A 27973-nucleotide genomic window follows, 5' to 3' on the forward strand; every position below is an offset into this window, starting at 1 on the left:
ATATATATATATATATATATATATATATATATATATATATATATATCAGATATAGATATATGAATATATAACTAGCCTGTATTGTCCCATACAGGCATAGCAGTGTCCTTCCTAACACCTCCAGCAGATGGTACAGTGTCGGGACAGTATGAGTGGTTACCCTCATAGACCGTGGATGCATCATAATTGTTGTTCAAGTGTGTGTGTGCAGACTCATCTCTTATCAGTATAAATCACATATGTTATGCCAGAGGCATGGGATTGTTGGTGGTATTATTCTGATACTGCCCATGATTGTAGCTGGTTCTTGTAATGTTTTCCCTGAGCTTTTACCTGTGCTCACCTTGCTGGAGACCTCTGCTGAGACTGCACTTGTATTCAGGCATATCAGTTTGAACAGCTTTACAATATGCACCCTACCCCAACTGTATGTCAGAACCAAGATAAATGTCCTCTGCATCATTCATGTAAGGATGCTTATCTCAAACTAACATCCTCCCAATTGTCATGTCACCTTGTGTGATTGTCACACAAAACTCCTTTTCACTGTACAGTCCTTACTGTACATTACAGATATGTGATTGGTGTTGCTGCTACAACCATCTTCCATTGACATGCCCTCCTCTGCTGTACATTAGGTAGTTTCACCTGTCCACTTTCCCTTTGTTCATTCCTACAATTCATCTGTGAGTCCCTATTCAATACACACACTTCCCGAGTGTTCACTTTATATGGCAGTCCATGTCCCATAACATATCATTTACACAGCTTCAGTACACAATACCAGGAATGGATATCACAATACTCTGCATTGTAGATACACTGTCCTGTACTGTGTTTGGGCCATATACTTCACATTCATGCCTCTCAACTGTCCAGATATTCCCACAATGTACAGATGTTTTTCTTATCAAATTTGTGGCTTTCTGCCATATCACTGGGATGATCTCAAGATAGATGTGAGTTACTATTACATACATTTGAGGTCATACTTCTTAACTCTCTTGATTTGTGCAGAATGCCCACTTTTTATCTCATATTTTTTATATTTTCCTTATAACATATTGGTTTTCTGGCAAATCACTGGCATGTTATTGCAGATTGAAATCACAAGATAATGACAGACATTTGAGCTTCAAACTTCATTCTCTTCAGATAGTTCATGGTACTGTAGAACCTATTATTCCTTCAGCTTTCTAAGTTTGGAAGATCAGTACCAAAAATCTGTCCCTATTTTTCCCACCATTATTTATGGCTTTGTCCAGATTTCTTCCTCTAAGAGACCTAGAGAGTTCCATTCTAACACATTTCTATGCAACATCTATGTCACATGTTTCCCTATTTCTCGTTATTTTTTCCCCTCATTATGTTGGTCTCGCCTCTATATTAGATGTTATGCACTAACACATTGACACATTGACAGCTGTCTGTGAAGTCCTGCTGATCATTGTGGCATTCTGGGCAAATCCGCAGACCGTAGGTGCTCTGCTTTACACAGAATTAATATTGGGATTCACTTACATGGTTTCCTGGCCGGCCATGAAACCTAGCTGAAACATGCTATATGCAATTAATATGCATTGTGCACAACCGCTCGCCACCCACCACCACACAAACATGTAAACTCTATGTAGCTTTTGTGCAGAGCCTACACAGTTTATTGAATCCCAAGGTCTGTCTTTCTACACCAAAAAATTAACTGCTGCAGTCAGAAATTAGTGCTTAAGCAGAGCTGTACACGTCCACGAGTCCATCTTTGTAGCAGTCCAATATCAAACTGTTGCAAGGGTGTCAAACTGTGGGGCAGAAAAACTGTAATGGTTGCTTGGTTTGTGATCTCGCATAACTGGCTTTTATCCAAAATGGAATAAATGTTCCTGCCAGAGAATTTTCTCACTGATGGTTGACAGGCAAGAAAAATATACATAGAAAATAAATAAATAAACACATTAATTATATTGAATGTTTTTTATACATGAACTATTTTTTGGGAGAAGTTTTCTTCAAAGGAAGCAATAACTGAACATACACCGATACTCAAATTACGTAGTGTGATGTATGTATGTAAATCAGTTATGCAAGACAATATAAGGTTATCTTGCATATACCAAGACTCTATTTACTGAAATTAAGGCCAATATTACAGCAGGTGTCCACATGACATCCTTTCATTATAATAAGAAACTCTTTACTGGTTGTATATGCTAAAATTTTATATTTTACACTGAGTTGTTTAAATTATTTACAGTATATAAAGGAAATATGATATTTATATACATTTCATTGATTACTAATTATATTCAGAAAGACTTTGATATATATATATATATATATATATATATATATATATATATATATATATATATATATATATATATATATATATATATAAGTGATTATCTAAGGGAAACATAAGTGCTTTGCATAATAATAAACACTAGCCTGGTGGCATAAAGAAGCAATTTATATTCAGCAGCTTTTTTTTTAGAATGATAGCTTACCAAAAAGCAGAAACATTAGTTTTGCATGATAAAGGAGCTAAATATGAATTTTGTAATGAAACAATTTATGAAGTGTGATTTTGATCAGAAGATATAATTTATGTAATTTGTAGAGTAACTGTGCCATTAAGAATAATTAGACATAGTGATTGATTGTATAAAAAGAGTAGATTATGACACAGAACTGAATATACAATAAAATTGCTGGCATAATAGTAATTATTTTGCCCTGGTCCCCTTCAATAAACACATCACACCGAATGACAATTGATGATCTTTATTAAACTTCCATAACATGATGGTTAGCCAATAGTTGTTAATTTCAACCAAACATGAGACAGGTGATAATAACATCCATGGAAAGAAAACATAAAGTAACTAATCATAAGGGCAGCGTAACCACTCACCCTTGAATAAGTAGTGTTCCCCCACTTGCTCACTTATCCTTGCACTTACAAGGTAGTGTACCACCACTCACCTTCAATTTATTGAATTACACCACCAACCAAATAAGCAGCTCTGCTTGCTTATTTACTTATAAAACAGTGCAACCACTCACTTTCATTCCAAAATTATTGAATTGAACATCCAACACCAGAGGGGGAACAGAAGAGGGCAAACCTGCCCCTCTTCTCCATCAACCAGCCTAACCATGCTGCTCCCCATCTCTCCAACAAAACTTCCAACAATCCGTCTACCATTAAGATATTAGGCCAAACATCATTTGGTGCATCCCATCCCCTAACCAAGTTGTATCTGAATCATCACCTCCTAAAACCACATCACATAATTACTGAAATTCACTGATTACCTAAACAGCTGAAAACAAATCAATGATCCCCTCCTAGGTAGGTAGCAACCATGGCTTCATAAACTTAGCATAGCCACTGTGCATGAACTAAATAAACCTTACATCACTACCAATGGAAGCCTCACAATGAACCCAAAGGCATTACCGGCCAACTAGACAATCAACCACTAAGCACACTGCCATTGAAAACCATGCAGAGGCAAGTGAAAGCCATCGTACCACCCTGTAACCTCATTTAACAGCCAATGAATGTAATAACCAAATAATCACCTTTATGGTAATACAATACCCATCCTGACTGTGACTCCAGTGCACTGACCCAGTAATCAAGGAGTCTCAATCCTCACCACTAACACCAGTGAGGGGCATCCATATTGGGAAGGAAAATAAATACACACACAGTAAAGTACAATTTCCCTTAAGAGCACACAGGGATCACAGTCAGTCTGGGGCTAGTTTCTCCCTTTCTCTCCAGATCCGCAATAAGACGCCCGACTGGCACAGCTATAGAATGGGGTCCTTAGCATGGGTCCCAAGCCAAGTCATCATAGCACTCTCTCTCTGTCAACCAGTGCTTCGTGTTCCTGCCCAAGTAGCTCACACACACACACACACACACACACACACACACACACACACACACACACACACACACACACACACACACTTTGAGATGTGATTTATATACAACCACACAGACACTCCTGGGGAAGGCTGGCACAGGTTCACTAGCTTTGCCCCTTCTGTCCAGGCTATAAGGTAGTAATCACTGCCACCAGAACCCTTACTTATCAGCTACTAAAAAAGCCCTTTCCAAAGGGTGTCCAGTTATTACTATGCAACATTATTGTCCCCAAATGGTAAGTGTGACTGAGCAGCAAGGCTTATTTGGAGTAACTTTATACAGTATCAATATATACATGCAATGTACTCAAGAGCTTAAATTACCTCTACACCAAACAGCCACGGTTGAAAGGTTTAAAAATATTTAATTATAAATAATAAAAACACAAGATAATACTTTTTACTACACATTGCTATTCAAGAGTACGGACATCACAGGGAAATGATTAAAATAATACTGTACAATAATTCTGACATAAATATAGAAAAACAGCTAGATTAAACTTACTATTTTCTATCTATATCTAAGAGAGGCACTAAAGTCTAAGATCCTACTTACATACAGACAGAGCAAAACAAGTGCTGGTGAGTGGTCAGTTCTGAAAACAAATGCAAAATGCTCTTTCTGTCTCTGGGAAAGTTCTTTAAATTGATAATGCATCCTTCTGACTCATTTTAGATTACATCATTCTTAACAATTATCTGGTTTCTCAGGCTAACAGATACTCTACATTAACATTTCTTAGTAAGCATGCACCTGGTCAGGAAACTATGGCAATTAAAGCCATTATATAATCTAGCAATTAAGTCTTGTCTGAAAACAGTAGAACGAATCTGCTGGTTCAGACACCACAGCTCCAAGCCCTGAGATCAAAACAGTCATTAAATGCTTGACTTACCAGCTTTCTTATAGCAGAGTGCACTGTTGTTACATTTTTGCAGTTCAACATCCAGTACAGTCTTTTCACATTTAAAAGAACAAGCCTGTGGATTATATTAATATTTACAAATGACAAAATTATCTACAAAATTCTATCTAGCTAGGCTGGAAGCGTTTACATATCTTCACATACTTTTCCCCATGGAGAACTCAAGCTAGTTTTTCAAGTGACCCTTGAGAAACGTTGCTTGAGAGGGTTAGGTCTAGCTGAGTATACCTTACCCCATTCCCTGTCTTGAGAGCTCATCTGCATTGACATTGCTACTCCCACTGAGGTGCTGCACTGACATACCATATGCTTGTAACCCTAGGCTCCACCTTAGCAACTTGGCATTTTGCTGGCTGGCTCTGTTTAACCATGTTAGGGGATTGTGATCTGTCACTATGGTGAATTTTCTTCCATAGAGATAAGGCTAAAGTTTCTCCAGTGCCCACACTATGGCTAGATGTTCCTTTTCTCCAGCTGCATAGCATTCCTCCCTGGGTTGGAGCCTATAACTGAGATAAACCACTGGGTGCTCTTCTCCCTCTGAAGAAATCTAAGTACAGCCCCCATCCCATGATTTGAAGCATCCACCGGCACAACAAATGCTTTGCTGTAATATGGACTGGCTAACACAGGGGGTCCTCCCAAAGCTTCTTTAAGCTTCTGGAATACCTGCTCACATGCTGGGGTCCATACTACCTTATCTGGCCTGTTCTTCCTTGGTAGGTCTGTGAGCGTAGCAGCTATGGTACTATAACTGGGGACAAACTTTCTGTAGTACCCTGCTGTCCCTAAGAATGCCCTCACCTGCTTTTTGTAACCGGTACAGGCCATGCTTGAATGGCTCCCACTTTGGCAGGTTCTGGCCTGGTCTTACCACTCCCCAATCTATGTCCAAGGTAGGAGACCTCTGCCATACCCACATGAAATTTGCTTTGCTTAATGGTCAACCCTGCCCTCTGTAGTCTCACCACCACATCCCTGACATGTTGAAAGTGCTCTTGCCAGGAATGTCTGTAGATGGCAATATCATCTAGGTAAGCAAGGGAAGACCCTCCTGCTCCTGCTAGGATATGATCTGCCACCCTATGGAAAGTTGCTGAGGCATTTTTCACCCCAAAGGGCATCTTTCTGAACTCATACAAAGCAAAAGGAGTCACAAAGGTTGAATTCTCTAGCACTGGGAGTCAAGTGCACCTGCCAGTAACCCTTGGTAAGATCAATAGTTGTAAGATACTTAGCCCCACCCAGCTGCTCTAGGGCCTCATCTGTACTAGGCATGAGTTAAGCATCTGCCTCTGTGTGACTATTTAATTTCCTGTAGTCCACACAGAACCTGGTGTTGCAATTCTTCTTTAGCAACAGCACCACTGGGGAGGCCCAGGGACTGCTGGACTCTTGAATTACTCCTAGTTCCAACATCTCCTGTATCTTCTCCCTCAGAGTCTGTTTGACTCTCTCAGGCACCCTATAAGGGGCCTGCCTAATAGGCCTTTGAGGTCCTGTATCCACCTGGTGCTGCACCAGATGGGTGCATCCTGGTTTCCCAGTCAACATGTTCCCCAAACTCCTGTAACACTGCTTGGATTTCTTGAACCTGGGTAGGAGATAGCTGCTGGGACATTGCTACCCCTTCCACTGAGGTGTCAGTCTGAGCCTCACTGAGGAGATCAGTCACCAGATCTCCCTTAGACTCCTCCTGCAATCCACTGCAAATGCACAGCACAAGGGCCTCCCTATCATGGTAAGGTTTGAACATGTTAACATGGTACAATTTATGCTTCTGCCTCCTGCCTAGCAGTTCTACCATGTAGTTAACATCACTTACCTTTCTTACCAGTTTGTAGGGTCCCTCCCAAGCTGCTTGCAGCTTGTTGTGTCTGACAGGAATGAGAACCATTACCTGCTGCCCTACAACATACTCTCTAGCTCGAGCATTCCTGTCATGTCATACCTTTTTCTATTGTTGGGCTTCTACCGGGTTCTCCAGGGCCAAGCCCATGAGTGCCCTGAGCCTTGTCCTGAGACGTGTCCTGAGGTTTAGGTCATATGCCACAACAGACTCCTTGTGAGATTCACACTCACCTTCCCACTCATCTCAAATTAAATCTAGAGGTCCCCTCACCCTATGCTCATACAGCAACTTAAAGGGTGAAAAACCTGTGGATTCCTGGGGAACTTCTCTGTAAGCAAACAACAGATGGGGCAAATATTTGTCCCACTCCCTCTTAAACTGCTCTGCAAATGCCGGTAGCATGGACTTGATTGTAGAGTTCAACCTCCCAACAAGACCATTAGTCTAGGGATGGTAGGGGCTGGTCATCAGGTACTTCACCCCACAGTACTTCCACAGACAAGTCAGCAGGTCTGACATGAAATTGGCACTACTGTCAGTCAGTATTTCTTTTGAAAAACCTACCCTGCTGAAAATCTTTAACAAAGCATTTCCCACCTTTTCTGCCTCAATGGAGGACAAAGCCACTGCCTCAGGGTATCTTGTAGCATAATCTACTACCACTAGGATATACTCTTTCCCTGTGGAAACTGGGGTACTCAGAGGCCCCACAATATCCATAGCTACCCTCTGAAATGGCTCCTCAGTCACAGGCAAAGGCATCAAAGGAGCTTTCAGCTTGTTTCCTGCCTTGCCTACCTTTTGGCACAGCTCACAGGTCTTGCAGTACCCTGTTACATTCCAAGCCAATAAAAGTTCTGTATAATACATCTCTTTGTACATTTTATGTCCATATGACCTGCAAAGGGAATATCATGGGCTATGGCTGGAAGTGCCAGGAGTAGGCTCTAGGTACTACCGACTGCTGTATTCTCTCACATTCTATCCCTCCCTCAGGGGTCCACTCTCTATACAGTAACCCTTTGTCCCAGTATACCGATCCCCCCTTCCCTTGAGAATCATTTGCCTTACTAACTACCTGCCTCAGGCCTTGTAATGTAGGGTCTGAGAGCTGAGCCTGTCTCAACACTCTCTTTGTAACCCTTCTTAGCTCCCCTTCCACAGGAAGTCTGGCATTCCCTGAGAGTGGTGGCTCACTGTCAGCCTGGGTACTACTACTCATCTCTACCTTTCTAGTCAATCTGTCTAAGAGAACATCAGTACTCACAAACAGTTGTGGCTCACCTTCAGTTGCACTGCTACAGAGTAGCTCCCTACCTGAAGTAACCACCTCACCAGTCCTGGCTGCAAGTATGAGGTCTGTCTGGGTCTCCCCCAGGCTGCCAGACCCACATGCTTGTCTCAAAGCCTGACTGCGTGTAACTGCATAAACACATGGTACTGCCTCATCAAAATCCTTCCCTTTCAGGACATCTGCAAGATGATAGTTTGGTACCCTTGTTGTCTCAAGACACCCTACTATTGGCATTTTGTCTTTCCCAAATACTGGCTCTCTCACATTTTATTCCCCACCTTACCTCCATGGACATCTGTATGCCACATGGCCCCACTGTTTGCATTCAAAACATTTAACCCTAGGACCTGGGCATGTACCTGGACTATTGGGTTCCCTGCTACTGGCAGATTCTGTTGGGGCAGTCTGGGCTGCCCACCATGGGTTCCTTTAGATGCATGAGCAGTACTGGGGGTCCCTTTCCCATGCAGGGATGCCCTGCTTGCTAGGTATAGGTCTCCCTTCTTCCCCAACTCCTCTGAAGTAGCACATTGACTATCAGCTAACCAGATCCTCATGTCCTCAGGCAAAGTGCTAAGGGCTTGTTCCCTCACCCAAAGGTCTTCCAGCCCTTCAAAAGTAGTAACCTAACATCCAGTCACCCACCTATGAAAATACGTGTTCAGTTCAGCAACATATTCACACACACTTTCATCTGCCTTGCATCTATGCTCACAAAATGTTCCTATAAGTTTCAGGTGTTAGCTTAAAAAAATCTAACAAACAATTCTTAACAGCAGTATAATTAAAACAGTCAATGCCAGACATTTTGGATAAAATAGTTACAGCTTTAGCATGGAGTAAGGGGGTCAGGAACAGTACCCACAGCCTTTGGTCAACATCATACTGTTTACATACCCTCTCAAACATATGAATGGAACTATCAAAATGATCCCCCCTGTAAACTGCGGAAGAAATTTACTGACCTTTTGTGCTTCTGGGGTCTGGTTACTCCCTTCCCCATTACCTCCATGACTCAGGCAAAGAGTCAGCATCTGCTTTTCATGCTGCCTCTGCCTTTCCTTCTCCTCAGCTTCCAGGCATAGCAGTGTCTCATTCTCCTCAGCCTGTAGACATCTCAGTCTCTCTGCTGCATCTGTTTCCAAATGCCTGGCCTCCAACTCAAGTCTCTTTATCTCCAAATGAATTTTTAAGTCCTCTGCAGAAAGGTTCAGCTGTCCATTCTCTGAGTGTTTTACAGCTCTATGGCCAGTTTGATCGCCCTCCTGATTGCCATTTTCTGATGCAGCTTTGATCAAAGCTGCAATCATGTCTGCCTTAGTCAGGTTTTCATGTACTAGTCCCTTAGCCTGGCACATCTCAGCCAACTGGCTCCTTGACAGCTTGTCATAATCCTCTGCTGACATGTTTGAATGCTCTTCCTGACTAACTAAGCTAACAAAAGAAATAAAACAATTGTGACCTGAACTCTGAATACTCACTGCATGGCTGATTTAGAGTACAAAAACAACTTCAGTGACCACTGTACACAAGCTACAGGAATTCATTATCCACACCACTGCAAACCAATTGCCAACCAATTAATATGTGGTGCGAGTATCCCACCACTGACAAACAATTAATATGTGACACCCGTGCACTGGCCCAGTAATCAAGGAGCCTCAGTCATCACCACTAACACCAGTAAGGGACATCCATATTGGGAAGGATAACAGATACACACACAGTAAAGTACAATTTCCCTTAAGAGTATACAGAGATCTCAGTCAGCCTGGGGCTGGTTTCTCCCTTTCTCTCCAGATCCCCAATAAGACTCCCCACTGACACAGCTATAGAGTGGTGTCCTTAGCCAGGGTCCCAAGCCAAGTCCTCCTAGCACTCTCTCTGTCTAACCAGTGCTTCATGTCCCTGCCCACACACACACACACACACACACACACACACACACACACACACACACACACACACACACACACACACACACACACACACACACTTTGAGATGTGCTTTATATACAACCACGCAGACACTCCTGTGGAAAGCTGGCACAGGTTCACTAGCTGTGCCCCTTCTGTCCAGGCTATAAGGTAATAATCACTGCCACCAGGACCCTTAATTGTCAGCTAATAAAAAGGCACTTACCAAAGGGTGTCCAGTTATTACTGTGCAATATTATTATCCAAATGCTAAGTGTGACTGAGCAGCAAGGTTTATTTGGAGTGGCTTTGTAAAGTATCACTATATCCATGCAATGTACTCTAGAGCTTAAATTACATCTACACAAAACAGCCATGGTTGAAAGGTTTACAATATTTAATAATAAATAATAAAAACACAAGAAAATACTTCTTACTACACCATGCTAATCAAGAGTTCAAATATCACAGAAGATTCTTAAAATAATACTGTAGAATAGGTCTGACATAAATATAGAAAAACAGCAAGATTAAACATATTATTTTCTATCTATATCTAAGAGAGACATTAAAGTCTAAGATCCTACTTACATACAGACAGATCATAGCAAGTGCTGGTGAGTGGTGAGCTCTGAAGAAAAATGCAAAATGCTCTCTCTCTCTCTCTCTCTGAGAACATCCTTTAAATTGATAATACATCCAGCTGACTCATTTTAGATTACATCATTCTTAACAATTCTCTGGTTTCCCAGGCTAACAGAAACTCTACATTAACATTTCTTTGTAAGCTTGCACTTGGTCAGGAAGCTACAGCAATTAAAGACATTATATATGTAAAATCTAACAATTAACTCTAGTCCCAAAACAATAGAAATAATCTGCTGGTTTAGACACAATGGCTCTGAGCCATGAGATCAAAACAGTCATAAAATGCTTAACTTATCAGCTTTCTTACAGCAGAATGCACTGTTGTTACATTTTTGCAGTTCAACATGCAATACAGTCTTTTCACATTTAAGAGAACAAGTCTGTGGCTTATATTAATATTTACAAATGACAGAAGTAACTACAAAATTCTATCTAGCTAGGCTGGCAGTCTTCACATATCTTCACACTGACATCACACATACTATCCATTATAACAAAATGTTTTAAAATGGCCTTCATAGCATTTAGCAGCTCAAACCCGCAGCCCTACCAGTTCTGTATTGACAACTGAAAATGAACCGTAATCCACAACAACTCAATTAAACCCCCTACCTCAGCTTAACACATAAACCTAATGTTCAATATCCCCTTAACCCCCCTTTGTCCCTCACACAAGTCACCAACCCAAACCCCTCCAAGTTCTAAAACCCTGTCACATACAGAACAAAATAGCCCATAGACCACAGCTGAGTGTAACCACTCATCCAAATCATTTGGTGACCAAGACTGTGCTGTTAATGACATCAGTACATCCCTGAAAACTAAGCAGAAAAAATGCAAGTCAATTGCCCTCCATAAACCCACGCCAACGTTTACAACCAACTTAGTTTGACAATAGGCGATGTCTACTGAACTTCACACCAACAAACCTATCCCTCCAGCATGAGGTACCGCCCAAATTAAAAAAAAAAAATGAACCTAACCTTGCCACCTATGGAACTGTAATTGTAGCTAAGAACTCCTTGACCCACTGACATGTCCCAACTTGTTCACAAGCCCAAGCCAAACAACTCAACAATCCATCCCACCAATCTCCTAACCCCTGAGGGCTGCAACACAGTATGGCCAATTTAGCAAAACCCTTCCATATGCTTTACTTCTAAAACTTACCCCAACATCCTGCCATAAGCATGTAACCCATTTAACTCTGCCTAACATGCCTCCACTGACTGCATCAGCAAACCATATCACTGTCATCTTGATCAAGTGAACATTAACCCTAATTTCCTTAACTTCTCCTGCTAACCTTATGCTTGCTAAATTAAAACCAGCTTGACCCTACCATATAACTTCCTTCTAAAAAACAAAATGCACCAAACTCCTGCAACACAAATTTAACCAATCTGGCAATGCCTTACCATAAACCTCCCATGAAAAAGGTGCCCAAACCTCCCAAACCAAACCTTTAATCCTGAAACAACCTGACACCTCATCTATCAAGAACACACAACCCATACCACTGCTACCTTAAGCAGATAAAATAAATCTAATCCCCAACAACTATATTATAACTAAATTCCTATGCTTTTTACTACTAGTGACTGATGATACTTTCTCCATATTTATTATTTTTTTTCTTTCATCACTTGTTGATACTGGTACAATAATGCTGATTAATTCATCTCCATTTTTACCACTCTGAATTTATCTGGCAATCAACTAAATTCCTGCTTTTATCTATATATTCTGTATATGTTACTGTAATCAAACCAACTAAATTCCTGACTTATGTATATATTCTGCATATATTACTGTAACCACTATGTGTAAGACTGTTTCTACTTCTGTACCAATTAAGGTTTAATTTTTTGTCTTCATCTATGTTCTTGTCAGAGCTTTTCTCCCCAGGCATCCACCGAAAATGGGCTCTTTTAGGCCCAGTGGACTTTCCCAGTAAACAAATGCAGTAAATAAATAAATTAATAAATAAATAACTCAGACTAAAACACCTATTCCATATAAAGTGAAAGTTCAAATATTCAGTCTCCTCCAGTCATTCTTCCATCCTGCCATCCAAGAACCCGCAAATCAACCCCCCAGTTATGCCCCCTAACCCAACACCTCCTGCCAGCTTTGTAGCAAATGCAAATCCTCATAAACAAAATAATATGAAAACCATCCAAAGGCACCACAATGATAAACAATCCACCCATTTACTGATCCTCACCAACAGACACAAATAAATCAGCCGACAAACAGTGCTGCCACTTGTTATATTAACCCCCACCCAACCACACAATGCTCTGTCAAAACCTATCCCCTAGCCTTAAAACGAGTCAGATCATATACTGCTTCTGATTGCCTGCCCACCTGATGCCAATTTCAATTAAGTACTGTGCTAAACTCTTAAAGTAGCATGAATCACTGATCAACCCATCAGTAATGCCATTCCCCAGTAAAAACTCGAACCTAAACCACCATGCCCCCTCATCCGATTCAACACCACCTTATCATGACTCCACCCCACCTGTGGATAACTCCAACTCCCTGTATACACCCCCCAACTCGCTCTACCCCACTCTTGTACTGCCTCAACCTCACTTGCCTCCAAGGTACTCCCGAACTGCACCAAGTCTAACAAGTCTTAATGTGTACCTTAAAGTAGAATCACCTGCGACCTCCTGGGGCACCACTCCAGCAGGCAACACATGTAGCCAAGCAGACTCCATCCCTTCATGCCACCGGCTGATGCCTACACTGTGATGCTACTGCTCATGCATCTACAACCACATTGCAGCACTCCAGCTACAAGCACAAATGTTGACTCTGTGCTCACCCCACATTGATCTGCAAAAGAAAAGAAAACTGTAAATTCTCTGCACCCAACCACAAATTCCTTAGTAATGAGTGCTGCTGAAAGCCCTCCGACATATCCCCCAATAAATCCTGTTTCTTCCAATAAAGGAGCATACTACAACAAAAAACGGTGTTATACCACCCACTGCAGTAACTGGACCACTACTTCTAGATGACCTATTCAAATGTAGAAAGCAAGTAAACCAACCAAAGTATATTCCACTTAACCCTGCATGTGAGGATAAGCAAGGCAGCAACATACCTGGGTCAAACTGCAGTTCCTGCACTGTGGAGCAGTTTATGGCAAGTTTAACTTATTTCTTCAGTCTCTTTTGCCCCCTCATCTGTGTTAATGTACCTTTTCTGAAGGATTTGAAGACTGAAATTTAAATGTATGTCATTAATCTTTGACTTCACTCCTCAGCTCATCCCAATGATTTGCCAGAAACCACAACTTTTATGAGGAATAGTCCAAAATATGAGGCAAAAACTGGACATTTGAGAGTTATGACCACCCCACAACTTCCCACAACTTAACATGTCATACTGATGAAATCCTCATTTGCATTGGCATGAGTTTACCAAAAGCTCCATCCTTTGCAGCTCCACTGTCTTCCATTGTTCATACTATATATATTTTTATAATCTGCAACATGCCACACTGACTCCACCTACACCTCTACACTGAAGTGACACTTACCCCTACCCTTTGCCTCTACATGTATATCTGGCCAGTGATTTGTCCCACTAAAGCCCACAAAAAAAAAAAAAAAAGAGAGAGAGAGAATCAAAATTCACCAGGCCTCGAGTAACTACTGCACCACGCATGCACAGGGAGGCACAAATTAACATCTTGCAGCCCACAAAAACAGTCATGGTTTGTCCCTTTCATGGCAAACCTGGACATCCTGTGTAAATCTGCTGGAACTAAGGCCCAAATCAGGAACCAACCTCAAACATGCCACTCGCAAACATGAGCGCACAAACCCAGAAAACTGCGATTACAACAATACTCAACAAATGGTTGCAAAATACAGGATGGCTAAAAGCACGAACTGGGTAACTAACCAATGGCGGCCCCAAATAAGCAGCTCTCTGCACATTCCACAACAGTCCAACACCTCTTGCAGCCACCTTCCATGAAAGTCTACACTTCATTGAGGAACAGTACCCCACGTGTGCCACTGCACCAATCGCCTTCCAACCATGACAGAAAGCTGGCACCACCATCACACATATCTCTCAACCTCTTACTGCTAGAAATCTGGACAAAACCATGAATAATGGGGGGGACAAAGGACCAACAATAGGAAAACTTTTTAAATACTGTTTTTAAAACTTAGAAAATTGATAGCAGTACAGGTTTTTATTAGCATAATTTTTTTTGAAGGGTATGAATTCTGAAACTCAGCATCTGTCATTTTCTGACTTCACTCTTCAATAATTTGCCAATGATTTGACAGAAAACCGCAATTTTATGAACAAACGGGGACACTCCATGCTGCTACCCAAAGAAACAAAGACAGAAGCACACCAAAAACAAAAAGGCACCCTATGCTGTTACCCAAAGCTACTTCTGTCATCACTTCTTCAAGCAACAGCACACAGCGTCTTCCCATTCCTGGTCAAGCATTTGGCACTTTTCCCACTGTTTTATGTTCAAAATTTTATAAGGAACAGATCCAAACATGAGGCAAAAGTCTGGGCATTCAGTGAAAATCTGAACAGTTGAGAGGTATGCTGCCAAATCAGACCTCCACGAGACAGCCGAACAAATGGACCCTCTTTCTCTTCCTTTTTTTTTTTTTTTTGCCATACTGCACACGAGCAGTAAACAGATGCACAGATGCACCCACACACCCGGTAGCTCAGCAACACAAGTTCAATGAGGGCAGGATGGTAAGCTGAAAAAAGGTCAAACATTGCACAAGATACCTGCCCCACCAAACCCCAAACACCATAGACCCCAAGCAGAGGGAGCTTCACTGGCCACCCAGCTGAAATCTGTACAGTCGCAAAGGCAACTGCAACCAAGTAGGAAGTCAACCTCCCAATCTCCTTGTGCTGTAAACCCGGAAAGCAGACAAAATCTCTGCCCCAAACAAATGTCCGATCACATGAAAAGACATATCCCAAACATCGTTTTGATCAGCCTAAAAAGGTGCCAGTGCAACAAGGCTGTGGTAACATACCCCCCCCCCACTAATTAGGTCCATTCAAATGCACTGCAATCAGGCTTGCCTGTATAAAATCGAAATGTGATTCCTATCCTCCGATCACACCAGTAACACCAGAACACCACCAGCTTTTGATAAATAGACAAGGCAAAATCTGGACATTCTGAAAACATCAGGATGACAAAAGTCCACTAGTGTGAGAGGTCATGTTACACCCAACACCCTCAGGCCTTTCACAGCCCCAGACATGGTTCTACAAACTTGAAACTGTAACCCTGGCATGCGCAGTGACTCCAAGCACTGAACGCGGGACCCTAAAAGCCTGGGGACATCATAACTGCTCTTCCCAACAAAAGGCTTGGCCCTTCCTGAACTGCAACTGCATTTCTGGCAAAAAGCCACCATTTAAAGAAATGAACTGACTTTGTCGAAGGAAGAATTCCCCTTCCTCAGCGGTACCAGCGATTTTACTTTCATTACAGCAATGCAAGGAAACAGCTTTTGTGCTATCATCAGCAATTATGTAAAAGATGTCTGATTTAAAATTAGTAAGAGTTCTATAGCCAGTCTCTCAGCCTCCTAGAGTAAACACCCTACACAAAGCCATTATGTTAACATAGCCACAATGCTGAGAGGAGCAAAGCAACAACAAGAGGCATGCTCAAAATGGGAGAGTCAGCTAAGCACCTGCTTCACCCAAAGCACCGCTAAGCCGGTAACAGCACCACCTAATCACGACCCCTTCTCATCAAGCCCCCAAAACACCATGACATTAAAAAAAAAAAAGAAAAGAAAAAAATATATTACTATTAACTATACAAAAACACCTGCCTCTGACCTACCCAACCTTCACCAGTAACCCAAAGTTTACCTGCACACAGGAATACCTACAGGTCGTCTTAGGCATGAACTTAGCTCAGCAAGTTCAAACCAAAAATGTGACAGTTTCATTTGCCTAACCCATTAAGCTCCTCCCTATCCTTACCTCATTTCCTCCCACACCTCCCACCATCCCATTTAACCCTATTCTCCCCTTATCCTCATAATTCCTGCTACTCTACTTATCTGGCCACACCTGAAGATTTCCCGGGACAAATCAGTCTGTTCCAAACCTCATTAGTTACTTTGGGGAATGGAAGTGCTTTTAATGGTAGTATAAAAAGTGAGCCAACTGTCATTGAAATAGCTGTACTTTAATATTAAGTGAATTGGACTGCAGGTGAAAAGGATGGACTCACTTCTGCTTAAGATGATACATGACCAAACCTATGGCATAAGGTGTACTTTTTATCATTAAGTAATCCTGCATCTTAATAACTGAATGATATTACAAGGATAATATCAAAATATATGTACATAAAGTCAGTAGTCACTACAGATCAGCTTGGACACCATAAAAGAAATTCACTGAAAAATGAAAGTGTATCATTGGCTTCTTGGTGACCGTGATGATCTGGGAATAGCTCATGCCTCAGGAAATGAGTTAGCCAGTGAGGGGTATGGGATTGAGTGGTTGCTACAGATTTGGTCATTAAGGGGGAAGGGGATGCAATCTGGACAGCATATGCTGATGATGCTAGTTAAGGCCAGTATTACAACAGGTGTCCACATGACAGCCTTTCATTTTGCAAGACATATTTTAACTTGAATAACTGTTCTTCTAATTTAGTAAAAAAAAAACCTAAACAGGCAGGGAGGAATCAGTACCTGCTGCTGGAGATTTTGGTGAAGGAGAGAAAAAATGTCACCATGCTCTCCAAAAAGTTCAGGGTTTGAGTAAAGTCTAATCCAGGCAGAGCTAGAAAGGCTGAGTCTCATTGAAGCAAGCTGTGAATGAAATGCAATAAGGAATAGAAAATCTCTTAAAACACGCAGCCTGAAGAACTGGACTGGGATTATTAAGATGAGGCTGGGAACAGAAGGTCATAGTATTGGAGAAAGGATAATAACTGAGAGTTGGGAAAAGTTACAGACAGTAGAAGAAACTAAATCTAAGGAAATACATACATACATACAAATATTTCAAACATTGGCATTAATGCCCTTCTAGCTTGCCTATATACCAGAACAGTTTTTCCCATTGTAAGTGTCCAGCATGTTCTTAAAAATATCTAAACTAATACTTGCTTTACTGTAATTTGGTAGTCTGTTCCATGCATCAGTTGCTCTCTGTGAGAACCAGTTAGCACACTTCTCATTCTTTTATAGTTTCTTCAAATCTTTTGGATTTCTAATGCCATGATGGAAATGGACCCCTTTCCTAAGTCAGAGTACAATTAAAGTTAATGAATTTAGTATTGTTTCACTCTGTGATGTCAGACAAAAGTGCTCTTTGCAGCACCTGCAATGTGCCCAGTAATGACTCCTTCTGTAATTCATATGGAGTTATGTGTATTGGTAGCTTATATATATATGATGGTAGACTTTTTTTATAAGACCCGTTGCTCCTACTACAATTGGAACAATCTGGGTATCCTACTTCCACATTGCTCTCGTTTCTGTTTGAAAATCCTGATATTTTGTAACCTTGTGTTTATCTATACACAGGACACTGTAATCACTGGGTGTGGCAATTTCTATGATCAATGTTGTTCTTGTCTTCGTTTCTTCGACTACTATATCTGATTTTCTAGCATCTATCTTTTGAACTGTTGGTAATGGATGATCCCACGTGATGAAGACTTGATCATTTTCTATGATGCTTTGTGGCTCATGTTTCCAGTGCTTCTCAGCCACTTCAAAACCATAATGTTTGCACAATCTCCAGTGCAATAGTCTTGCCACACTATTGTGCCTTTCATTGTACTCTGACATTAGTATGTCACAACCAGCAATGAGATATGCGACTGTTTCCAGTTCACTTTTACAAAACCTACATTTATCTGTTTCTCCAGTATGTTCAATGGACTTTGTAAACCAGCATGTGCGTCGACCACTGTCTTGGGCTGCCAATATTAACATTTCATCTCTTGGTTTAAATTCAGCTCTCCTTAACCATTTCTGCATTCATTCTTGATCAACATGAGGTTTTTCCAGATGTTTTCTATACCTGCCACTATATTTATATTTTTTACACATTTCTTGCCATTATTATATAGGTTGTCTGATGATTCTCTACAACATGTTGGTAACCCCAAACATTCCCACAGGTAGTTGTCTCTAAATGTTCTATGTACCTGAATAAAATATCTTCTTAAATATCTATATGAGACACTGTACAAGTTCAGATATTTTAGTCTTTCATAATAACTTAAATTTTCGCATCCATGGATACCCTTGGTATATTTCTGCTGTACTATTTCCAGTTTACCCATGCTTGTTTTCTTATAAGGTTTTCATATCGTTATTCCACACTCTAATGTAACTAACAAACAATGACTTCATCATTTCTGATTTCCTAGACTTTATTAATCTTTTTATACAACCTATAGTTTTATAACTATCATTAACCAGTTGGTTGATATAATTAGAAAAAACTCATAGCTGGATCTACCCATGTTCCAAGGTCCTTAAATGACTTTACAGTTTTAATCACAGTGTGCTGTATTAAATATTCACCTTTCAATTTATGCCCCCAAACATTCATGTGCTTAGTTTTTGATGTATTTATCAGCATATTATTTTCCTGTGCCCAAATGATCAATTTAGTCAAGTTATTTTGCAGACATGCCTTATCTGTAATGCAAGTAATTAGTTTACCCTGTTTCAGGTCATCTGCATATAGACTGTAGAACACCTCTGATGAAAAACTTAGGTCTGAAAGATACAATCTAAACAAGTAAGGGCCTAGGACAGAGCCTTGTGGGACACCCTAACTGTAACCAAGAATTTCACCTGCCCAGTTACTGTATGATGCTTGCCATGTCCTGTTTGTAAGTCATGCACCTATCCAATGTAGCAAGAGTACATCAGTACCTAGTTGTTCTAATTTATATCAGTGTCTTGTGTATGACTCTGTCAAATGCTGAAGTTAAATCTATATACATTACATCACAGCACAGTTTTTCATTCATAGCTGTAGGTAAGATCACAGTTTCTGTCAGAGAGAAGATTTCATGGGAGACAGAAAGATCAATGCAAAAGACGGCACCAGAAGAACGAGAATGGAGAAAAAGGTTACTGGATTTATTTTGCGTATGCAGTTTTGCTACTGAGTGAAGCTCCTTCTCTGTCTTGTTCTCCCTGGCTGACTTATCTTCTAGGAAGTATATTGACAGCCATCATGTGAGCCATAATGGCAGGATGCCCAATGTACCAGATAGTCTGGAAGATGGTCCAGTCAGCTGCACTTGAAATATTTATTTTTTTGGATTAATTTGTTTTGTTCATCATGTGGTATTATATGCACATAATACAGATTATTTTTTTCTTTTCATATTGAAGAGATAGTAGATTATGAAAACATTTCACTATTAGGCTTGGGAATAACCATTGGGTTTTGGATTTTGATACGAGCATTAATATAATTAGTGTATATTTTTTGGCTTTAGCTACTATGGAGAAAATGGTGAGAATATAAGAAGTATGATATTTAGAAAATCTGCTGCAACCAATTTATTTTCACGTGAATAGTACTCATCCTTCCCTGTGTAACTTGATCACTTCCTACTGGTAAATACATTAGGACTGATGGAAATACAACTGAAAAAAATGATCAGATAAGGGCTAAGAAAGAGATTGAAATAGAAATGTTCAAGGGGGTTCCATTATTTGTAAAACTATTATGTTACAGTGTGGGAAGGGACAAAAACGTATTGTGTGTCTGAACATACTACATTTTCTGAGATCTTTAGTGAAATATCTACAGGATTTTGGCCTATTTTACTTTCTGATAATGTTATGAGGGAACTTTTGCCATCTTACTCTACTATTTCTTATGAAACAGCTTTAAATTTAGGGCAAATTTTTTGTTTTAAGATGACCTCTCTGAGAAGAGAAAACATTTTCATTTGGGAGAATAGGCATGTTTCAGTGTGGCATATGCAGTGTCTGACAATATGTTATGCAAATTAATAATATTAAGATTCTTCTTCTTCTTCTTTCCACTTTTCCCGGTTAGGGGTCGCCAGAGTGGATCACCTGTCTGCTTATGATTGGCAGTGGAGTTTTATGGTGTCGAGTTGCCAGCCCGGCGCTCAACCTTCCACAGAAGGCACACACATGCACACACTCACACCTAGGGCCAATTTAGAGTGTCCAATCCACCTACAGCATGTCTTTGGGATGTGGGAGGAAACCGGAGCACTCGGAGGAAACCCATGTGACCACACGGAGGACATGCAGACTCCGCAGAGAAGGCACCCCAGCTGAGGCTTGAACTGGAGAACCTCTTGCTATGAGGTGGCAATGCTAACCGCTGCACCACCATAGCTGCCCCAAATGAATACCATTAAGATTAATGGTAACTTATGAAGGTTGAAAAAAAAACTTTTTGTGTCAAAGTAGTATGGTTGTATATGTTGTTGGTTGTGACAGTGCTAAACCTGAGTAATACGTAGGCCAAATAGAAAGGAGAAAAAAAATACTAGAATATATTAGAGAACTGGCTTATGCATATGAATATGATGATAATGTTAGAGGGCTAAAGTATTTGGCAATGTTTTTATGCCATATGGGGGTGATAAAAGTGTATGTTTGAATAAATTTAAAACAAAAATGATAATCAGATATAATATTATGTGTCCTAATAGATCAAATGCTGAAATTAATTTATTAAGTATATTATGAATGTAATTATTTGTACATACTGCTTTAAATATTGTTGATATGTGTTACTATTTAAATCATATGGTATTTGAAAATGTTAGAGTGTAGTTTCCCTGTGAAGGCAAAAAGCTGGGGTGCTAGAGGGTGAATAAAAGTGACTGATGTGTGGTGTTATTCTACAGTCATTTCTTTGATGTGTGTTTTTTCAAGTCAATTGTGGACTCCATATTGAAATGTCAGAACTTGTAATGCCAAGTATTAACATGCCAAAAAATAAACTGTACACATAAAAGAATGAATATTGAATATTTCTATTTTACTTTCAATGTCTTTTTTTGCAGGAGGACACTGGCACTTTTACCTGCACCCCAATGTGGATAAAAATCCCCCTCCCCAAACTTATATATATATATATATATATATATATATATATATATATATATATATATTGACTCCAAGACTACTATACCTTGGAGAAAAGGGAATATTCTGAGACATGGACATCTCAGACATAATATATGCAAGTCTGTTTTTTCAGCCATTCAATCTCAACATTACACAATTCACAAAAGTGGGTCTTGACATTTTAAATGGCTATCTAACTGTATTTAGAGGAGAAACTACAGTGAAGGGGAGCAATTGCACTGTATACAGTAATAGCTTCTTAATCACTTTAGAGCATTCTACTTGTCATAGTGACAAATAATTTATGATAATTATCTTTTATCTGGTCATAGCAATGATAATTTGTTCTGGGAGTAAGTTAGACTAATGCACATTAAAGGCTTTATTTTGATCTTTGATGTATGTTATTTTGAAACCACAGCTCACTTGACAGAAGGTTCTAAAAGTTTATTTGGTTTATTTATGGATTATGTTGGACAGCTTACTTTTATTCTTCAAAGTTGTGATGCCCGTGTCTTGGCCCAGTAATCAAGGACCCTCAATCATCACCACTAACACCAGTGAGGGGCGTCTCATATAGGAGGAAAGGATAACAAGTACACACAGTAAAGTGCAATTTCCCTTAAGAGCACAAAGAGATCACAGTCAGTCCGGGGCTGGTCATTCCCTTGCTCTCCAGGTCCCCATTAAGACACCCCACTGGCACAATTATAGGGTCCAGATCTCAGCCTAGTGGGCAAGCTAAAATCTCCAGCACCCTCTCTGTCCAACCAGTGCTTCATGTCCCTGCTCAAGTAGCTCACACACACACACACACACACACACACACACACACACACACACACACACACACACACACACACACACACACACACACACACACACAGATACACACACACACACACACACACACACACACACACTAATACACACACACACGAATACACACACACACACGAATACACACACACACACACACACACACAAACACACACACACACACACACACACACACACACACACACACACACACACACACACACACACACACACACACACACACAGACTTTGAGAAGATTTTATACAACCACACAGACACTCCTGGGGAAGGCTGATACAGGTTCTCCAGCTGTGCCCTTTTTTCCCAGACTATACAGTAGTACCAGCTGCCACCACTCACTAATATTTATCAGCTACTCAAAGGCCCTTAAAAGGGTGTCCAATTATTACTGTGCAATATTATTATCCAATTGGTAGTATAGCCCAGGGCTAAAGCTATTAGAGTGGCTTTGTACAATTTTACAAAGGCATGCAAGTATTCTAAAGAGCTTAAATTATCTCTACAAAAACAGCCACAGTTGGAAGGGTTTAAAAATATTTAATAACAAATAGTCAAAACACAAGGCAATTCTTTTTACTACACAGTGCTAGTCAAGAGTTCAGAGATCACAGAGAAATACTTAAAATAATTCAGTAGTACAGTTCTGGTATCACCGAAAAAAACACTTAGTCTAATCTTTCTAGTTTCTAGCTATTTCTAAGAGAAAACACAAGTCTAAGATAAATTTACGTATAGAGCAAGGCAGTGCTGATGAGTTGGATGGTCAAGACAAAAATGCTTAATGCTCTGTGATTCTCTCTGTTTTTAAAATCACATTCCTGGTTCATATTACATCATTCTTCACACTTCCCTGGGGTACATTACATCATTCTTCACACTTCCCTGGGTTCCCAGGCTAACAGAAACTACATTTATATTTTTCACCTCTGGGCAGAAACCAGAGCAATAAAGGACATTTATGCATGCAAATTCTGGCCATTAACTCTGGCCTTAAAACAATAGTAAGAATTCCTTCATCTAGACCAGCCAGAGCTGTGTTTACATCAAAGGGTCACAACATGCTTTACTTGGTCAGTGCACTGTTACATTTTTTTCAGTTCCACATGTAACACTATTTTTACCATTTGAGACAACAAGCCTGTGGTTTACATTAATATTTACAGATGACAGAATTATCAACAAAATTCTATCTGGCTAGGCTGGCAGCCTTCATCTATCCTCACCCAATCTTCACATAAGTCATCATCATTGTACATGCTGCTACATGTGTTTGGAGCTTGAAAAATGAAGGGAATAAGTTTCCTTTGGAAGACTGAAATGCAAAGTATAAATAAACAAAGAGCAATGGGAAAGCTGCAAATTTTTTATTTTTTTTTATTTTACATTTATTGACCAGGCTAGTCCAACTGGATACATGTCCATTTTCAGTGGAGGCCCGGGGAGAAAAGCTCCAGTTAAAAAAAAACATAGTAAAAAACAGTGAAAAACATACTACAAAAACTTACAGAAATATTTAATACAAAAATTAGAAAAAGGCATTAGTAAGAAATAAATTCATCTTAGTTTAACAATATTTAAAAAAGGAGTAGGAAAAAAATGAGTGGGAGAGTTAAGCATGATTAAGTAGTACTTGTGAGTGACAGTGTTAGAAATCAAGAAGGAAGGCTAGTATAAAGAATGATAAATGCAGGGTTGTGGTTAAGAAAAATGTGTTTTGAGGGTATCAGAAAATTAGAGAAAAAAACAGTTAGTCAGGATTGGTACAAGAGCATAACCAGTGGTTAGAGAAGAAAAGTTTTAGGTTAGTTTTAAATAGTGAGAGAGAGATTAGGGTTGTCAGTTCTTGTGGTAATTGAGTCCATATTTTACCAACTGAATTAGAGAATATGGAATCACCTGCTAAGTTATTTGATAAGCAAGTATGAATCAACATTTTGTTAGCAGAGCGCAGATTCCTCAAGTTATTGTATGGTCTTATGAAGGTAGAGAGAATTGGGGTGTTGTTGGGTTGGTACAGGGCTTTCTGGGTGATTATAAGTTGGTTAAATTGTAATAGGTGAGGTAATTCAAGCCAGCCTAGTTGTTTTAGATTCTGACAGTGATGAGTCCTGTATAGAGAGTTTGTAGCAAATCTGGCAATATTGTTATATGATTTAACTAGTTTGTTAAGATTATTTTTAGAAAAATTGGTATATATGGGGGAAGCATATAACAGGGTAGAAATTAAGTGGGTTCTAGCTATAGTGGTTCTGGCTACTGGTGTCAGGAAAAATAGACAAAGAAGTGAGGAATTAATGGGGAAGAATACTTTGCAACGAAACATGCAAATGATATGTTACATAATATGTCTTGTTAACAAAGAGATTATGGAATATTTTGATACCACATTAGTAGTGACTGATGCTGGAGTCCAACGTGTGCACTAAACCAACTGGGGAACAGTCATAAGCTGATGACTAGAATATTCTTTCTGTTCCTCTGTGCTAGTTTCTGCATTCCCCAGGGCTTGGGCCTTTGCAATTCATTGTTTCTTTCATTAGTATGATGGAGCATTGTGGTGAAGTCATATTAGGTCAATATGCTGAAGACTCCACCTTTGTTTATCCTGTAGACTGTAGCGGAGATGAGTTAATGCTAGAATTCTACAAAAAGAAAGCTTTGAGGGTATGCAAGATTTCCCATTCTCATAAGGCCTAAACACATTTCTGTTAAGCAAGAGCATCTCCTACAATATTTAACACTTTCAAGATAATCTAGTCATCTAATAAGAGAGGCGTTTGTTTTATGCAGTCTCCTACTATCCTAGGTTTCATGTTGGAGGAGGACCTAAAGTCTGGAAACAAATCAAATCTTCAGTCTCATGAGTTTATGAAAGATTAGAAATGCTTAACTATGCCACATTTTTAATGCACACTGTGCAGTTATCCACAGCAGCAATATTCTTGTCTGTAACCATTTTCTGTTCATTTTTACATGTTCACAGTTCTTTACGTTATTGTGCTCACATACTAGAGCAGACTTTAATTTAATATTACACTATATCCAATGGGCAAAATTCCAGCAATGACTTTGCTAGAGTATACCAAATTGTCTTATTCTGTGCAAAATGTGAATACAGTATGCTATGGTAATTCTCAATTTTCTATAATTGCAACAAATCTATGAAAGAATCCACCCCCCCAATCCAACTCAACGTAGAAACATTTTGAAATCCACCACTAAATCTAGCTTTGCTTTGAAATAAAAAATGGTGCTGTGGTACTACAGAAAATAAGTACCACGTCAGCCATTCTTGCCTCATTTTTTGTTCTTGTCCACATTCTTGTGTTCTTCAGCCTTTCCTGTTGACATGATTTAAAATATGCATGCCAGATTCTTTCTCTTTGCACATGGTAACATACATGTTTAGTTCTTTTAAACTACAGTCAGCATTGTATTGTTGAGATTATGTTTCATAATATTTGAAATGCAACCCAGAAAGGTTTCCCTAGCCCTTGTTGACTGCAAACATAATAAGGTTCCTGCTGGCCAGGTTCAGCTAGATGATGCTGAATGTGATCAATTTGTTTTTCATGGGAAATCTTTGCTGGCAAAGTGTATTTATAATTTATTACTATCTGTTTCCTGGAAACGTCCAGCTGGGCACAAGACTCTTTCCAGCAGAATCCAAGCAAGAGAGAAAACTCCACACAAAATATACGCTTTCATTTTGCGAAAGGTTACAGTAATAAAGAGGAGTATAAGGTTAATAAAATCAATAGAAATAAAAGCTTTTTTTCTGAGTGTACCCTGGCAGTGATTCAATTCTTTTCACTGTCTTCCATTTTCTTCATGTTGATGCTGTTGTCGAGGTGAATCTACATATGCATGTACATGTATGTGTGAGTATATGCATAGATAAACATATATATATATGTGTATATATATATATATATATATATATATATATATATATATATATATATATATATATATATAGGTGTGTGTGTGTGTGTGTGTCTATATGTATATCTATACATAAAGGTTTGGGGGTATGAGAGCTTGCCCCCCCACCCTCCCCACCCACACCCACACACATGCACACACACACATGAAGGAGGGGCAGATGGGATTACTCCATTACAAAAAAAAAAAATCACTTACTTTTATTTTTTCCATCTGTCTCGATTCCCAAACAGATGTTCTCAGTTAGTTGATATTTTGCCAAGTTGAAACTTGACAAATCATAGTCAGAGCTTCTACAATGTATCTCTGTATAGCATTTTATTTTTTAAGATTGCTAAAAATGTAACTTTAAATGATTTTGTTACAGTGGTGTATCTTCCCAGACTTCCTAATCACACATACAATAAAGAAACAAGCTTCATAACAGTCAGGCAAAATGGGATCCTTATTCACAAATCATGACTTTTTCAAGTGGTATATGGGTCTGTTTAAGAGCATAATTAAAAAAGTTATGCATTCATTTTAATTCAGACACAGATACATACTCCGAACTAAACCTTTAGAGTGTTGTTTGTCCTTGACATGTAGATATATATGTGTATATGTGTGTGTGTATATATATACATATATATATATATATATATATATATATATATATATATATATATATATATATATATATATATATATATCTATACAGCATGTACATCTGTATGTATGTATTCTTTTTGTATTACCCTGAAGACTTCAGCCTGAACATGCCTAAACAGTAAATAATGGGTGAGTCTGAAAGTGCGATTTAATACATTACAATTCATTTTTCATTGAAACCAAATGTTTGAGTCATTACAAGACAGAGACACACGGACACAGAAACACACATCTGTCTGTATCTCTTCCTATTTGCTTTGTTTTTATTTAATCTAGTAAGACATTCCCAGACTTTTATGTAATGATGACTTTCTAATCTGGCACAGGATATACATTAAAAACGTGGCACTGCAGAAGAAACAGCAAAACTGTACTAACTATACCATCCCCAAAATCTAAAATCCTTCAGGGACAGACAATCAATATAAGCTAACAAGCTGTATTTGATAAGATAACATTTATGAGGTCATGTTGTAAATGCCAGTCAAAGACTTTTAACCCAGCAGGCCATAAAAGCAAATGCTTAAGAACACAGCTCAGGGATCTTAATGTCCACTGATTTAAGGCATGCGCAGTGGCAAGCTTCAAACATACTTTAGTCCTGCAAGGAACCAATTTATCTTTTTCATTTCTTGACTAGCTAAAGGCATATTAAAGAAAGTCAATATTATTTACATGTTTTTTTTATGCTGTACTCCTCATAAAGGTAAATTACACTAAATGGCTGTTGTTGTGTAGCATGTGCAAACACACACACACACACACACACACACACACACACACACACACACACACACACACACACACACACACACA

The sequence above is a fragment of the Protopterus annectens genome, chromosome 3.part1 (assembly GCF_019279795.1).
Source record: "Protopterus annectens isolate FY-2018-M chromosome 3.part1, PAN1.0, whole genome shotgun sequence".
NCBI classification, from domain to species: Eukaryota; Metazoa; Chordata; order Ceratodontiformes; family Protopteridae; genus Protopterus; species Protopterus annectens.